At 40.4% G+C, this 15,266-nt stretch overlaps 1 pseudogene across 1 annotated transcript; it reads left to right on the forward strand.

The window, feature by feature from the left end:
- The first annotated feature begins 2,289 nt into the window (after window positions 1-2,289).
- Window positions 2,290-14,608, forward strand: LOC110204639 (cytochrome P450 2C23-like; annotated as a pseudogene). Its single transcript, XR_013483237.1, has 9 exons — window positions 2,290-2,514; window positions 4,316-4,478; window positions 4,785-4,934; window positions 5,281-5,441; window positions 6,619-6,795; window positions 10,927-11,068; window positions 12,270-12,457; window positions 13,838-13,976; window positions 14,429-14,608. The product of XR_013483237.1 is annotated as a cytochrome P450 2C23-like (transcript).
- The last annotated feature ends 658 nt before the right edge of the window (window positions 14,609-15,266 follow it).

The following is a 15,266-nucleotide window of genomic DNA, read 5'->3' on the forward strand; positions in this document are numbered from 1 at the left end:
CTTTTGGGATATAGACCTAGTGGTGACATTGGTAGGTCAAAGGGCATACGTGGTTTTACAGTTCTTTGGGCATAGTTCCAAATTGGTCTACAGAATGGTTGAATCAGTTCACAACTCCAGCCCCAGCATTAATTAACCCTAGCTCTTTTCCCTTTGGAATATCACATTCCAAGCCCTCTGATCCTTTAATGAGGAGCAGCTAAATCTTGTGTTATTTTGATGTGGCTCTATGACACTTGAATTGTTTCTTTCTGGCTGCTTGCAATATTTTCTCTTCACCTGGGAGCTCTGGAATTTGGCTATACAATATTCCTGGTATTTTCATTTTGGGATCCCTTTCAGGAGGAGATCAGTGGATTCTTTCAATTTCTATTTTACCCTCTGGTTCTAGAATATCAGGGCAGTTTTCCTTGATAATTTTTTGAAAGATGAAGCTAGGCTCTTTTTTTGATCATGGCTTTCAGGTAATCCAATAAATTTTAAATTATCTCTCCTGGATCTGTTTCTTGATCAGTTGTTTTTCCAGTGAGAATTTCACATTGTCTTCTTTTTTTCATTCTTTTGATTTTGTTGTATTGTTTCTTGATTTCTCATACAGACATTACCTTCCAGTTGTTCCATTCTAATTTTTAAGGAATTAATTTCTTCAGCGAGCTTTTGGAACTCCTTTTCCATTTGTCCGATTCTCCTTTTTAAACCATTCTTCTCCTCATCGGGTATTTGGATCTCTTTTACCATTTGGCCTTCAATATTCTTTGTATCTCTTTCACCACACTGTTGACTTGTTTTTCGCAATTTTCTTACATCACTCTCATTTTTTTCTCAATTTTTCCTTTACCTCTCTTGCTAGATTTTCAAAATCCTTTCTGAGCTCTTCCATGGCCTCAGACCAATTCATATTTTTTTCTTGGAGGCTTGAATGTAAGATCTTCCACTTTGTTGTCTTCTGCTGAGCATGTGTTTTGATCTTCCTTGTCACATAGTAACTTTCTATAGTCAGAGTTTTTTTCCCATTGTTTGCTCATTTTCCCAGCCCATTAGTTGACTTTTAACTCTTTGTTCAGTAGGGCTCTGCTGGGTGGAGGGTGAACTGTCCTAAGTTTCAGGGGTTTTGTGCAGCTGTTTTCAGAGATACTTCTAGGAACCTGTAAGTTTTCAGTTCTTCCAAGGTGGTATGATCTAAGGAAAGAAGTGTACCACTTTCCTGGTCTGTGCTCTGGTCTGTGAACATCCACTAGCCCTCTTTTCTGCCCTGAAACTGTGAGGAGAGCTCCCCCTCCACTGTGGCCACAAGCTCTGCAATGGTAGTGCTCTTCCACCTGGGACTGCCACCCAGGATCGAGCCCTGGATCCAAGTAAGGGAAAAAAACAGCAGAATTCTGCCCCGGGCTAGCAAAAAAACATCCCTGTAATTTCCTTCTGATTTGTTATTTGACACCCCCCACCTCTTTCTGTGCTGCTGCAAGCAGCTGCCACTGCTGCCACTGATTCAGTCACTTACAAGGCCTCTGAAGGCAAATTCCTGGTTTGCTGGGCCGGATCTGGGCTGGTGTGGCCTATACTGTGCTGCACTCCTCTCTCACCTGGTGCAATAGACCTCTCCTGCCAAACTTCCAAGTTGTCTTGGGCTGGAAGTTTGTTTTCTCTGTCTTTTGGTGGGTTCTGTTGCTCTAGAATTTGTTTAGAGTCATTTTAAAAAAGGTATTTGGTGTTTGGGAGGAGCTCAAGTGAGTCCCTCCCTATACTCTACCATTTGGCTCCACCATCTTGGCTCCACCTTGGCAAAGCCTGTTGATACCTATTTTGCTGCCATCTTCTCTCTCAAGAAGAATGTTCTTCAAAGTAAAGAATGAACAAGTATGGTTAAGAAGGCAATTAAGCCTGACATAGTTGAAGAGATAAGAAATAACATCTGAGCCCTTTAACATGAGGTCAAGCCTACTGACAATCTGATCTCCACCACAACCTCCTCTCAGGTTGAATTTGGAGATTTGCCCTCCTTGCTAAACACACACTCATGGGCCAACAGAAATTTGATTGTTGACAGCCCATGACCTCCAACAAAATGAGCTGGACAAAAGCCTTCCCTTTCCCATTCTCCTTATGTAATTTAGTGCCAGTTTAGGGTCAGGGACAGAGTCTAAAACAAACAAAAAACAACATAATAACCTCTTGATTGCTAAACTAATCAGAGTTAATGGAAAAAAATCCTGTTTGCCTACAAGGACTAAATGTTTATTGGCTGGGCATTCCCACCCCTTGTTTCTACCAATGATGATAAAAGTCTGCCATCTGAGCTGATACCTCTGAGAGTTGTAGGACCATCTGTCAGGAATGGATCCTTGGGGACTCACCTCTACTGCCCTACTGACTTGTGTTCTTTTGCTGATCTTTTTGTCTCTATGGAGACAAGGATTCAAAAGGAGGAAGCTTCCCCCAGGTCCCATTCCTCTTCCCATTATTGGCAACATCCTGCAATTGGATTTGAAGAACATGCCTGAATCGTTCTCTAAGGTAAAGGGACTGGATTTGGGTTTTGGATCTGGCTGCTTGGGCTGTAGGAGGAGACACAAAGGCTTCAAATAGATAACTGAATCAAGAGTCATGGTGATTTAGAATCCTATGTCATGGATGGTGTGAGTCAAGGGCTCTATGAGTGATATCTCCATTAGCAATGATGTTAGGCAAGCATAGTTGTTTTGCCAAAATTTGGTAGCAGCAGAAGAAATTATTACAGAACCAAATATTGGCCCCTTGCAATGCATCATACTAGGCTCTGTGAATACAAAGACAAAAACTAATCATTCAATGAGAACTTCTTCATTAACTTCCATGTGCCAGGCACTGTGCCAGACACAGGAGAGAAACATGTGGTTAATGCAACTATCTCTCCTTGAAAAGAAAATAGTTCGGGGCAGGACCTGAGTTCAGATCCAGCATCAGACCAAACACTTCACACTTACTAGCTGTGTGACCCTGGCAAGTCCCTTAACCCTAATTGCTTAAAAAAAAGAAAGAAAGAAAAGACAAAAAAAGAAAAGAAAATAGTTCCTGTCCTCCAGGAGCTTATGTTTTACTAGAGGATACAAAAAATTCATAGATAACCAAGTAGAAGGTAACTAGAGGACAGATAAAGCATTTGTAATGGGGCAGTCAAAAAGTTTCAAATAGGAGAGAACTCCTGAGCAGGACCTTGAGGGAAGTAACAGATTCTTATTGGAAGAGAGAATGGGAATAAATTCCAGGCATGGTAGACAGTCTGGGCAAAGGCAAGGAGGTGGCAGATAATATAGCTAAGAGGGACGTGGCAAGAATGAAGTGTGGGATGAGGGGCCATACAAAATCAATTTAGACAATTGGGTTGGAGGCAGCTGTGGAGGCATTTAAGTGCCAAGTCAGGGAGGCAGTAGGGAGCCCCTGCAGACTTTTGAGTAGAGGAATGGCACATTCAGAACTGTGCACAGGAATAGTAAGTTGTTAGTTGTACAGATTATTCATTGCAAAGGAGAAATACTAGAAGCAGAGGATTGAAATTGTAAGCCATTGAAAGAATGGATAAAATATCATTTATGAAGTACCTACTATGTGCTCACTATTGTGGAGACAATATAGAGTAAGATATTTTAGATGCATGTCAGTTGCAAAGGCGTTGTGCTTCTTAGGGAAAATTAACAAATTAGTCAGTTGTTTAGTAACTGGTAGTGGTGAAGGTGAGGAAGGTGGGGCCCTTCTCTACAGTGACTGCTCCTCATTGAAAGGATGAGTGTTTGGCCTGGACTGAAAGCAGAGCCTAGGGTAAGGGCAGGAGTCATTGACATGAAAAGGTCAATTACAAAGGCTCTTGAGTAATGGTCCTGGGTCATTTCAATTATTTTCCAAGGCAAGTTGGTGGTATTTTGATTTTTCCTTTCTTCACATTTCTTCTTCTCTTTCCCTCAGGTCGATTTATTAGGGTGACTAGTTTGGGTAAGTTTGGAGGAAAGGGTAGTTTTATGGGAAAACAAACGAGTTGTGCTGTGGACATATTAAGTTTGCAATGCCAATAGGACATCCAGGTTGAGAAATCCATTTCTAAGCAGTTGGCTACGTGGAATTGAAAAGTGATAATCTCTAGTCATATGAATGTGGGAATCTTCTACATATAAATGATCAATAAAGCCAGAGGTGGTACGATCACCCAGTTAGAAAGTGTAATAGCTTCATGCATACGTACATGTACTCATGCATATGGCATGTTATGAAGCAGTTGTGAGGAGAAATTCTCAGTTTCTAAAGTTTCACACTGAATTCATCCTATTTCTTGCCATTTTCACAGCTGGCTGAAAAATATGGCTCCATCTATACTCTTTATATTGGAACCCAGCGTGTTGTGGTGCTACATGGATATAACATTACGAAGGAAGCTCTAATTGATCAAGGAAATATTTTTATGGATAGAGGAGACATTCCAATATTCGAAGACTTAGCCAGAGGACATGGTAAGTTTAGTTTTCTGTAAAGAGTCACAGAAAAGCAAAATGTATGGCAAAGTATCTCCAGTAGAATGTACTCCTGTGGAGCACAGTTACTGGTTTCATTTTAATTGTTCTATTCTCAGTACCTAGTAGAAGACCTTTATGTAGTAGGTACCTGGTACCTACCATTCTGTCATTGTATTTTAGTGTGAATTGAATAAAATTAAACTTGATCAATGAACTAAGCCAGAAACTCCTTAACCACCATACACACTGTGCCCTCCCTCTCCCAATGTAAGAATAATCAATGTCCTCTTCTCTACTATCTAGGAGTTATTTTCAGTCATGGAGAGAGGTGGAAACAACACCGCAGGTTTACCCTGACGACCCTAAGGAACTTTGGGATGGGGAAGAGAAGCGTTGAAGAGCGAGTTCAAGAAGAAGCCCAATGCTTGGTGGAGGAGCTCAGGAAAACAAAGGGTTGGTTTTCAGTTCTTTCTTCCTAGGCATGTAGGGTCCAACTGCTCACCCACTCCCAGTCCTAAATGCTATTTGCTTTGGGAATCATTTTAAAAGTCTCTGCCTTCATCTACTTACCATATAATAACTCTGCCGGGTCAGAAAACTCCCTTCTTGTTTCTCGTGCTCAGGCATTAGAAGCTCATTTAGCCTCCCTATAAGTAAAGACATTGTCCAGGAGAATAACATTCATTAGCCTTTAAAGAACTAAGCACCCTATCCAAGCATGATGCCCATATCCCATCTGATTGGAAACATTTCTATTAAAGTTGTTTTTTTCCCCTTTGGTAACTTGTCTCCACATTAGGTCAGCCCACTGATCCCACCTTCATCCTTAGCTGTGCGCCATGCAATGTGATCTGCTCTATCCTCTTCCGTGACCGATTCAAGTACAATGATAAGAAATTTCTCTATCTGATGAACTTGTTAAATGAAAACTTCCGCCTCTTTAATAAACCATGGATACAGGTAAGGCCATAACTCTCTTCTTATTTTGTGGTTGTTTGCTGAGTTTCAGCAACAAGATCAATATACCATAGCCTCTCATCTCTTAGCAAAGGTCCCAACACCCATGAGAACACACACACACATTCACACACACATGCCACTCAAGGACAATAACATCACGCAATATCTTTGGCTCTCACATAAGATATTAGGTAGATATCCTGTTCCTAGTTGGCACCTGCACTAGTTCTAGATCACCAAATTGAAGTTATATGGAGAAGTGTTTGACTGGGGCCTGGGGAATCTCTTCATAGATGTGAGCAAGCAAAATAGATATCAAAAAAGGACCTGCTCAGGCCATCCAGGAGAGAATAGGAAGGGCAAGCCACTTAGATCAGTAACCTACACTGATTCTTGTAGTGATCTAGCTCGGCCTCTACAATGGATGGACATGTAGGATGAAAACCTTCATCCACTGAAGCCAGAACTGAAGATCCTCATCCAGCTGAAAAACAAGCTTTCGTTTCCTTTGCCTATGTTGTGTTCCACTTACAGTCTGGTATATGTACTTAACAGTCTGGAATAGGTACTCTAGCTAAACCCTTCTGTGGTAGAACGTAAATTTTTTGAGGATGAAGACTGCTTCATTGTTGTCTATATCACCACAGCCTAGGACTTGGTTCATAGTGAGTATGGAAAAAATGCTTGATGCATTTTATTAACTTAATGTGAATTGAACTGAATTAATTGGATACCTTTGTGTCTGCTTATCTTCTTTTTTTTTATGTTGGCCATTCGAAGGCAAGTAGATTTCCCCTTAACTCAAATATGAGCTTCTTTTGAACAACGACATAATATGATGCCATCTGGTCATCTCAGTGGGTAGCACAGCACCAGATAGATTAGTTTTGCTATATTTGACAACTTAAGGTTAGATTTGAGAGGATTTATGAAACTCTTGACAAGGTAGGGATTTCTTTTGCTTAATTATGTGTATTTGTTTTGATGGTTTTGTTTTTCTTTTTCTTTGAACCAATGTGCAGTGAAGATGAGAGAGAAAATATATTTTGTCAATGAAAAATTTAATTAGATTCAAAAAAGAAATGGAATCTCTAATTTATAATGAGAGATTTTAAATAGGTTTCTTCATGATAGTAAACTCACATGTGTTTGTTTTGGTTTGGGGTGTGTTATGCAGCTCTACAACTTTTTACCAGCATTCAGAACATACCTCCCTGGAGAACACAAAAGAATTTTTAACATTAATGAGGAACTTAAAGATTTCATTTTGGAAAGAGTGAAAGAGCATCAGAAGGTACTGGACCCCAACAACCCTCAGGACTTCATTGACTGCTACCTCTCCAAAATGCAGCAGGTAAGATGCATGGGGAAGCACCTTACTTGTTGAGTAAGGCTGATATTCCAAGGATTCTTACAGGCCACAAGCACAGAAAGGGACATGAGAGAGAACCTCAAAGTACCCACATCCCCCAAGGATGCCACTGGCTTTCTAGTAACTGGTCTTTGGTCTGCTCGTATCCCTTATCTGAAGTCTGATGGAAAAATGAGATTGAAAGAGTTCTGCTTTTCTGGGTGATGAGCTGGTGATCTGGACTTTCCTGTTTGGAAGGGGATATTGTATTGGAGAGTGATAATAGGAATCAACTAATAAATATTTACCAAGCAACTACTATATGCCAGGCACTCTGCTAAGTGCCAAAGACACAAAAGAAGCAAAAGACAGCCCCTGCCCTCAAGGAGGTCACAATCTTCTGGGGGAGTTTATATGTAGACAAATGTATACAAAGTAAGCTCTAAACAGGAGAAATGGGATGCAGAGCAGGGCTTGGAGTCAAAAAGACTTGAGTTCAGAGCCAAATTCAGACACTTCTTAGCTGTGTAATCCTGGGTAACTCATTTTCCTGATTTGTAAAATGGGATAATAGCATTTGTCTCCCAGAATGGTAATGACGATAATGTTTCTAAATGATATCGTTAACTTTAAAACATTATAAAATACTAGTTATTATTAGAAATTCTAACTATGACTTGCTCTCATAAAATCACTCAAAATTAATTAATTTAAGGAAGGGAACAGTATCAAGTTTGCCTCACAGAAAAATGAAGATGATACAAAAGTCTCCTACAAACCCACAAACCAATTCAGAAAACAAATAAAGCATTTATGGTATCTCATACTCTCCCCAGCTCAGAGTTGTCATCAGGACATCAGCCCAACATTCTAGTTAATCCTTAACTGTCCTCCAGTCCTACATGGTTCCAGTCAGACTGATACAGGAAGCCAGGTATGGATGGAGTGCTAAGCCTGAAGTCCAAAAGACTTGTGTTCAAATCTGGAGTCAGACATGGTATACGATAGTATAGTATAGTATAGTATAGGTTAGGATAGGATAGCATAGCATAGCATAGCATAGCATAGCATAGCATAGCATAGCATAGTATAGTATAGTATAAACAGCGTAGTATTAATATAATATAGTATAAGATACTATAATATAGTATAGTGTATAGTATAACACTGAGCAAGTCACTTAACCTCTGTCTGCCTTCATTTCTTCAATTGTAAGATGGACATAATAATATGGACCCCTATGGTCATTGTAAAGATCAAATGAGGTACTATTTGTAAGGTGCTTAGCACATTTAGATGCTTCATAAGTACTTCTTTCCTGCCTTCCTTTAGAGTCTAAATCAGGGGTGGGGAGCCTGTGGCCTTCAGGCCACATGAGGCCTTTTAATTTTACAGAACAAACCTAAAATCTGGATTCAGTCAAAAGGCCACCCTTAAGGATCTAGAAAGCTACATGTGGCCTGACATCTGCAGGCTCCCCATCCGTGCAATCAATGCATTAAACAGCCCCTAGAAGGAAAACTGGGTTTGGGAGCATTAAACAATGTGGAAGAAGATCTTTCTTGATTGTCCAAGTAAGTCATGAGAATTCAGGGCTGGAGGTGGGGAGGAGAGAGTAAATGTGTTCTCTCCCCCCAACACCATCATGGCAGTGTCATGAACTCTTTCCTCTCTGTATTCACATCATAACCACCTTAGTTCAGATCACCAGCATCTCTTACCCAGACAGTGACAATTCTCTCCTACCAGCTCTCCAAGCATCCAGACCCTCAATCCATTCTTCACAAATCTGCCAAGTTAACATGCATAAAGTGCAAGACTCTCTGGGTTATTCCCATGATAGGAAGCTTCAGGGCTCCTAAGAGAAAACACTAACTCATCTATTTGGCATTTAAAGCCCTTCACAATTTGGCTGCAGCCTCTCTTTCTAGGCTGGTTACACATTCTCCCCTCTCACAGCCTCCCTCTGTGCTCCAGCCAAGCTGCCCTGCTTGCTCTTCTTTGTACACAATATTCCATCTTTTGCCTCTTTACCTTTATACAATCTGGCCCCCCTCCCTGGAATGCTCTCACTCTCTTTCCTCAACTCTTAGTAGCCCTAATATCTGTTCACACTCAGTTGCTACCTCTTTCAAGTAGCCTTCTCTTATTCTTCCTGTTGTTAATATCCCAACCCCAAATATCTGTGCATTTATTTTCCATGGATCCCATTTGTATTTATATTTATATGTATTGTATTGCTTCAGTAGAATCGAAACTCCCAGAGGGTAGGGGCTGTCTTATTTTTATCATTTGCTTTTATATCCATTACCTGGCATTCTGCTTGGCACACAGAAAATACATTTTATACTTCCTTGTTGATTGACTGATTTCAATATACTGACAAAAATGTTAAACACTACAGAACCAAGCATACATCATTGAACTGTTCACTACAGACTTTCTTTCAGGTTGAAATGAAGGTATCCTTAAGAACTTTTTAACATCCTTCCTCGATATATTGCCACTCTGTTTCTATTGCCTCTGTAATTTCTTTTTTTTCCAGGAGCCCTGAGCCAATGGCGAGATTTTTTAAATAGTGTAAGCTGACATAAAAGCATGAGAGTATTGATTCCATTGCTTTATCTTTTCTCATTAATTTATTTACTTTATGCTTGTCTGGTTTGAAGTTTTCCAGCTCAAATAATTGACTCATGTTGAGTTTCTGTTTTTTAGGAAATGCCTGAAACCCACCCTTTTCTCTTGAAGTCTGTCTCTTTTATCAAATATTTATTTTCTCCCACCCAATGAAAAAAGACAAATAATAGCCTTCTTAACAAACAAGCATAATCAAGAAAAATACATTTCTGTATTGGCCATGTCCAAAAATGTGTCCCTTTCTACATACCAGTCAATGAATTCTCTCTCAGAAAGCAGGTACCATTCTTCATCATTAGTCCTCTGTGCTTATGTTTGCTAACTGAATTGACATGAGTTCATAAATCTTTCAAAATTGTTCATTTTTGCAAGATTGATGGCTGTAAGTCCATCTTATTTTGTTCAGGATGAAGGTTATATTTGCAGGATTACTTATTTAGTACTATAACTTCATCTGCTTTCATTTTAATATTATTGTTTCACCTCTGTAGGCCTCAATTTCTTTGTCTTTAAAATGAATGTGCGTGGCCAGTTGATCTCCAAGATGTGTCCTAGCTATAAGTCCTAGAAGCTTGCGTATTTCATAGAATTTCATAGAATCTGTGGGTTGGAAGGAGTCTTAGCAGCCACCTAATTTTAAGGGCTGTCCCAGAAAAGGGTTAGAATTCCTTTGCTTCCTCATTTCCCAGAAGGCAGAACTCATAACAGTCATTTGAAGTTACAGAGACACATTTAATCTCCACACAAGGGGATAATGTCCAAGATGTAATAAATTTCTTCATTAAGTAATAAATTCCCCATGTAAGGAAATCTTCAACCTGGGGCTGGCTGACCACTTAAGGGAGATTTTGAAAAGGAAACTTCTGATCAGTTACAGGTTGGCTGATTGAATTTCCTTCTCCCTACAAAATTTGAAATTCTGTCTTCCCCTGCCCCCAAGACTTTCCTCTTAGTTTCCTGTTGTGAAAATCTGAAATCCCTTCTTCTTTTTGTTTCTTTTAAACTAAAATGCTGTTCTGCTTTGTGGCAAAAGTATCTGCATGCAAGGTCTCTTAGCAGGTTATAAACTTTTTAAGTGACTTACTTTATCAGGTCCTCACCATGCCACATATATCATAGATAATAAATAGAGAGCTGAAAGGATCCAGCTCCCTCCTGTTAAATATGAGAAAACTGAGGTCCAGAAAAATTAAATGACTTTCCCATGGACACAGACCCCTTACCTGAGAATAAAGTTTAATTCAGATCTTCCTCATACAAAGCGTAGTGCTCTTTTCACTATGTCATGTTTCTGGATGCGAAGAAGGTTGCCTGGGAAAGGTAAGCCTGTGGATGAACAGGGGAAACCTAAGAGCATTAGGAAGGTTTTCCTCTCTTAGAGTAGGGAAATGAAGGTGGGGGAGGGCTTGTAAGCGAAACTTTATGTACTTCACATGGTTACTAATGGCTTTCCCTGCTGTCTCTCATTACTTAATATATTTTGTATTTCTCCTATAGGAGAAAGATAATCCCCAGTCTGAATTTGACTTGGAAAATCTAAAAATGACAGGAGTAGATTTATTTAGTGCAGGAACAGAGACAACCAACAGCACCATAAGATATGGCCTGCTGCTCATTCTGAAACATCCTGAGGTCCAAGGTAAAGTACAAGACTTGCCATGCTTTCAGACCAGGCTTGCTTTCCCATTCCTGTAGCTTGCTCAGGAGCTCGTCTCTCCTTTCCACTTATTGGATTTGCATGACTTCCTCACAGATCAGCAACAGGTCAGACAGTAGCACATTGAAGAAAACAGGACCCTTGAACAAGACCTGTTAGTTATTGAAGCATGTGGAGGTGTATTAGGGGAATTCAATTCTCTTTAAAGAACACATATAATGCTCCCACTGTGCACCCTCAGTTCTATGCTTAGCATATAAAGACTCAAATGAAACACCCCTTTCCTCAAATGGCTTACCTTCTGCCAGGCATAGTACTGCTGGATCTAAGGAGGCAGAAGTAGGAGCCATAGGTAGACCTTACAAATTGACAAATGGAGACTTCATGTAAGGAAAGACTTACCAACTATTAAAATTCTCCAAAAGTCCATTCAGCTGTGCAGGAAATAGTGAGTTCTTGCCTACTAGAGGTTCTCAAGCAAAGGCTGGTTGACCCTTTGTTCAGTCCATTAGAGTCAGGATTCCTGTTCAGCTATGGATGGCCCTAGGTGAAAACATGTCACCTGTAATGCTGAGATTCTATGCCTCAGCAGCTCAGGGGTATTGAGACAGGAGCTGAGATACACAGCTGGTGAATGGTTTAAATCAAGATGATAATGCCATCACCAGCACTACCAAATTCAAATGAAGGCATCTACTTGCTTTGACAATAAGAGCTGGCATAATAATCATAAAGAATGTGAGGGTTACAAATAACCTGACATGTAATTTCATTTGATTCCTGCTAAAGGAGGTGTAGTTTTTATCTCCATTTTATAAATCACACGATAATAGGGTTAGAGGAGTAAGGAACCTTAGAAGATAGATAATTCATGATCCTCATTTTTGAGATAAGCAAAATGAAGCTTACATAGATTTAATGACTTGCCTGAATTTACACAGGTAGTGTCTAAAGAGAAATGTAAACACAATTCTTTCTGAGTCCTATCCAGTAAATCATGGAAGTTTATCCTATTGCTGTTACAGAAGCCTTTGTATCCTTAAACTGAGTAGGAGGAGGACACTGAGCCCATCTGAGAATCATCTCAGGTCCTAACATCAGGCAGATATTCCACACAGGCTCAGTTGAGCATTCCCAGGAGAGTGGAACATTGAGTGGTGATTTGTATTTTTTGTCTCTGCAGCAAAAATTCATGAGGAAATTGGACGTGTGATTGGACATAATCGACTTCCTTCCATAAAGGACAGACAAGATATGCCATATATGGATGCTGTGGTGCATGAAGTGCAAAGATTCATTGACCTCATACCTCTCAACGTACCCCATGCAGTGAACCAGGACATCCATTTCCAAGAATATATCCTCCCCAAAGTTAGTAGTCTTGGGAGAATGGGATCTTAAACACTATTTATTCCAATGATCTCATCATGGACATGAGAAACTGGAGTCCCATTGTCATGATCTCACTTAAAGTTCTCCTTGAGGCAGTGCTTTATTACATACAGCCTACTTGCATGTGGTGCTAAATGAAGAATAAGAGAAAAGTGTGCCCTTATCTCTGTTCTTCCTGCTTCTCATTCACCACAGTAATGCTCTGGAAAGAAAATGTACAGGGAACGTAACAGGGTGAGGTTGCTCAAGAGAAATGTTTTTGTCCTTTTCTCTTAGTAGGCAGTGAAGCAGAATGTATAAATACTATTATCTGTCCCATTGTGTAGATAGGGACATTGAGTCTCAGGTGTAATGACTTCCCTAAGATCATTTCAGTGTTGGAGCTGAGACTTGAACCTAGGTCTTTAGACTCTAAAATACTGCTTTCTGGGGTTGCTAAATAAACAGTGAATGAATTAAAATGAATTAGATTGAAGTTTCCTAGCAATGGCTGAGCAAAACTATTCTCCCTCAAGGAAAAGTGAAGGGAGCATCACACCTAAATTCACATTTAATGTACCCCACAGAGGCATTGTTCAGTTGAAATCATGAAGGCTTCAGTAAGAACTTACTATGTGAAATTTGCTAGGGCAAGTGCTATTGAAACAAGGCGAGAATAGAAGGGTTTTTGACCATTGAAGACTTTGGCTTGTGCAGGAGGGAGCTGAGTTTGGAACCAGAAAAGTCAGCCTAAAGTATCATTTCTTTCCTTGAGACCCAAGCTGTGATTTGATTGGCAAAGTGGCTTCTTGCTGAAGAAATTCCCTCAGGAGGTAGCCTGGTCTGCCCCTAGAGTCCTTAAGCATTGCCTGGGGCACTGGCCATTCGTATGTTCTGCTCAGAGTCCCACAGGCAGCAGGTGCACACATGATGTATAGATCAAAGAACCGAGGGTAGGGAGAGCACAAAGAGCTTAGCACCTCAGCCAAGGTTTCCTGTAAGAGGGTTACCCAGGACAATCCTTGAAGAAAGCTGGGGAATCTAAAAGGCTGAAGTGAGCAAGGAGTGGCTTCCAGGTGTGGGACATGGTCACTATAAAGGCATGAAGACCACAGAGGGGCTTGTGGATGGGGAACAGCAGCTGGACTAGTTCAGCTGGAGCCCCAAAGGAGGCTTGATGGGGACAATAATGGGGACATCACTCTGGAAAGCTAGACTGGGGCCTAAGCAGATTCTTAATGGCGTGACATCTCATGCACATGCAAAGAAGTATGCATTTTGTACTAGAGAACATAGTGAGTCTCTGAAGATTCTAGGGACTAGAGTACAAAGGATATTCGTAATGATACCTGACTCTCCTCTGGAATTTCTTCCCTTTAGGGCACAACAATATTCCCACTGCTCACCCCAGTGTTGCATGACAAGAAAGAGTTTCCCAAGGCTGACCAGTTTGACCCACAGCACTTCCTGGATGAGAACGGGAAATTCAAGAAAAGTGACCACTTCATGCCTTTTTCTGGTAAAAAAAACCCTTCTCATCTCTACCTCTCACCCTAAAAGGAGAATCCTATTCTCCCTCCCACTCTCCTCTGGCTGAGCCTTCTCCTGGCAGTTTTCTGAAGACACATAGCCCACTCTGACATGACATACACTGTCTTTTCTAGTATTCCCATGACCTGGCTTTTTCTCAGATGAGTAGATGAGCTGAGCCTCTTGGCTGGCTCACCTGCCTCTTATTTAGTGGATCCATTCTACCAAGTTACTGAGAAGAATGTGTGAAGAAGGAATTCTTCCTTCTCCTTATGGCCATTAATGGTTGAATATACTAATAATAATAGTTCTCACCATTTCTGCCCATATACTATTTCTCTTTTACTCCTTTTCCATTATTGCTGGATCAGCAAGTCTGTTTCACTCTGGCTGACTGTGATATTCCATGAAGATTACTAAGCAGAATTCATTTCTTTCTAGGAAAACGGTCTTGTGCTGGAGAGGGCCTGGCGAAGATGGAGGTGTTTTTGTTCCTTACCACCATTCTACAGAACTTCACTCTCAAACCAGTTGGAGATCCAAATGAAATTAGAAAAAGCCCAATTATGTTGGATTCACAAAATTCCACCACATTACCAACTATGCTTTCTTCCTCACTAAGAAGAACAAAAGTTGATTTGGTGAATAGCAAGCTGGTTCATCTTCTGTACTGAATACTCTCATTTTTTTCTGGAATCCCTTTGAGGAAAGAAAAATTCCCACATCTTGATTAAAATGAGTTTTAAATTTCAGAGACATGACAGCCTTGTTGAGTATCTTGTATGTCATTATATGCTGGGGCTGCATTATAGACATTCATGTGCAACCCTTGAACCAATACCTCCAGGCAAATCCTCAATTCTAGATTTAGGGTGTGGAGGAAGATCTGTAAAATATCCCCCTCCAAACCATATTTGTTTGTACTTTTCTTTTCATGTTTCCTTCCAGATGATCCTATTTTTTATTATATAGCTCTTGTTTGTGAATTTGGGGGAGAATGAACAGGGCTATGTTGCTAACAACTCCAGACATGCAAATATGTGTTTTTCCTTCCATACACTGAGGATTCATGACTTCAAAGAAAATGTGGTAACAGGGAAGGATTCCTGGCTTTGGGGGCAGAGGACCTGAGATCAATCCTGCCCCTAATGATAACAACTTGTGTGGCTTTGGGCAAGTCACTTCACCATTTGTTCTCACAACAGATTCTTCACCTCTACAATGAATGGGTTGGATTAGGTAGGCTCAGAATTCCCTAATGAGTCTCCATCTATGATAC

This window comes from Phascolarctos cinereus, unplaced genomic scaffold (genome assembly GCF_003287225.1).
Source record: "Phascolarctos cinereus isolate Bilbo 61053 unplaced genomic scaffold, phaCin_HiC Scaffold_760;HRSCAF=1406, whole genome shotgun sequence".
Classification (NCBI taxonomy): domain Eukaryota; kingdom Metazoa; phylum Chordata; class Mammalia; order Diprotodontia; family Phascolarctidae; genus Phascolarctos; species Phascolarctos cinereus.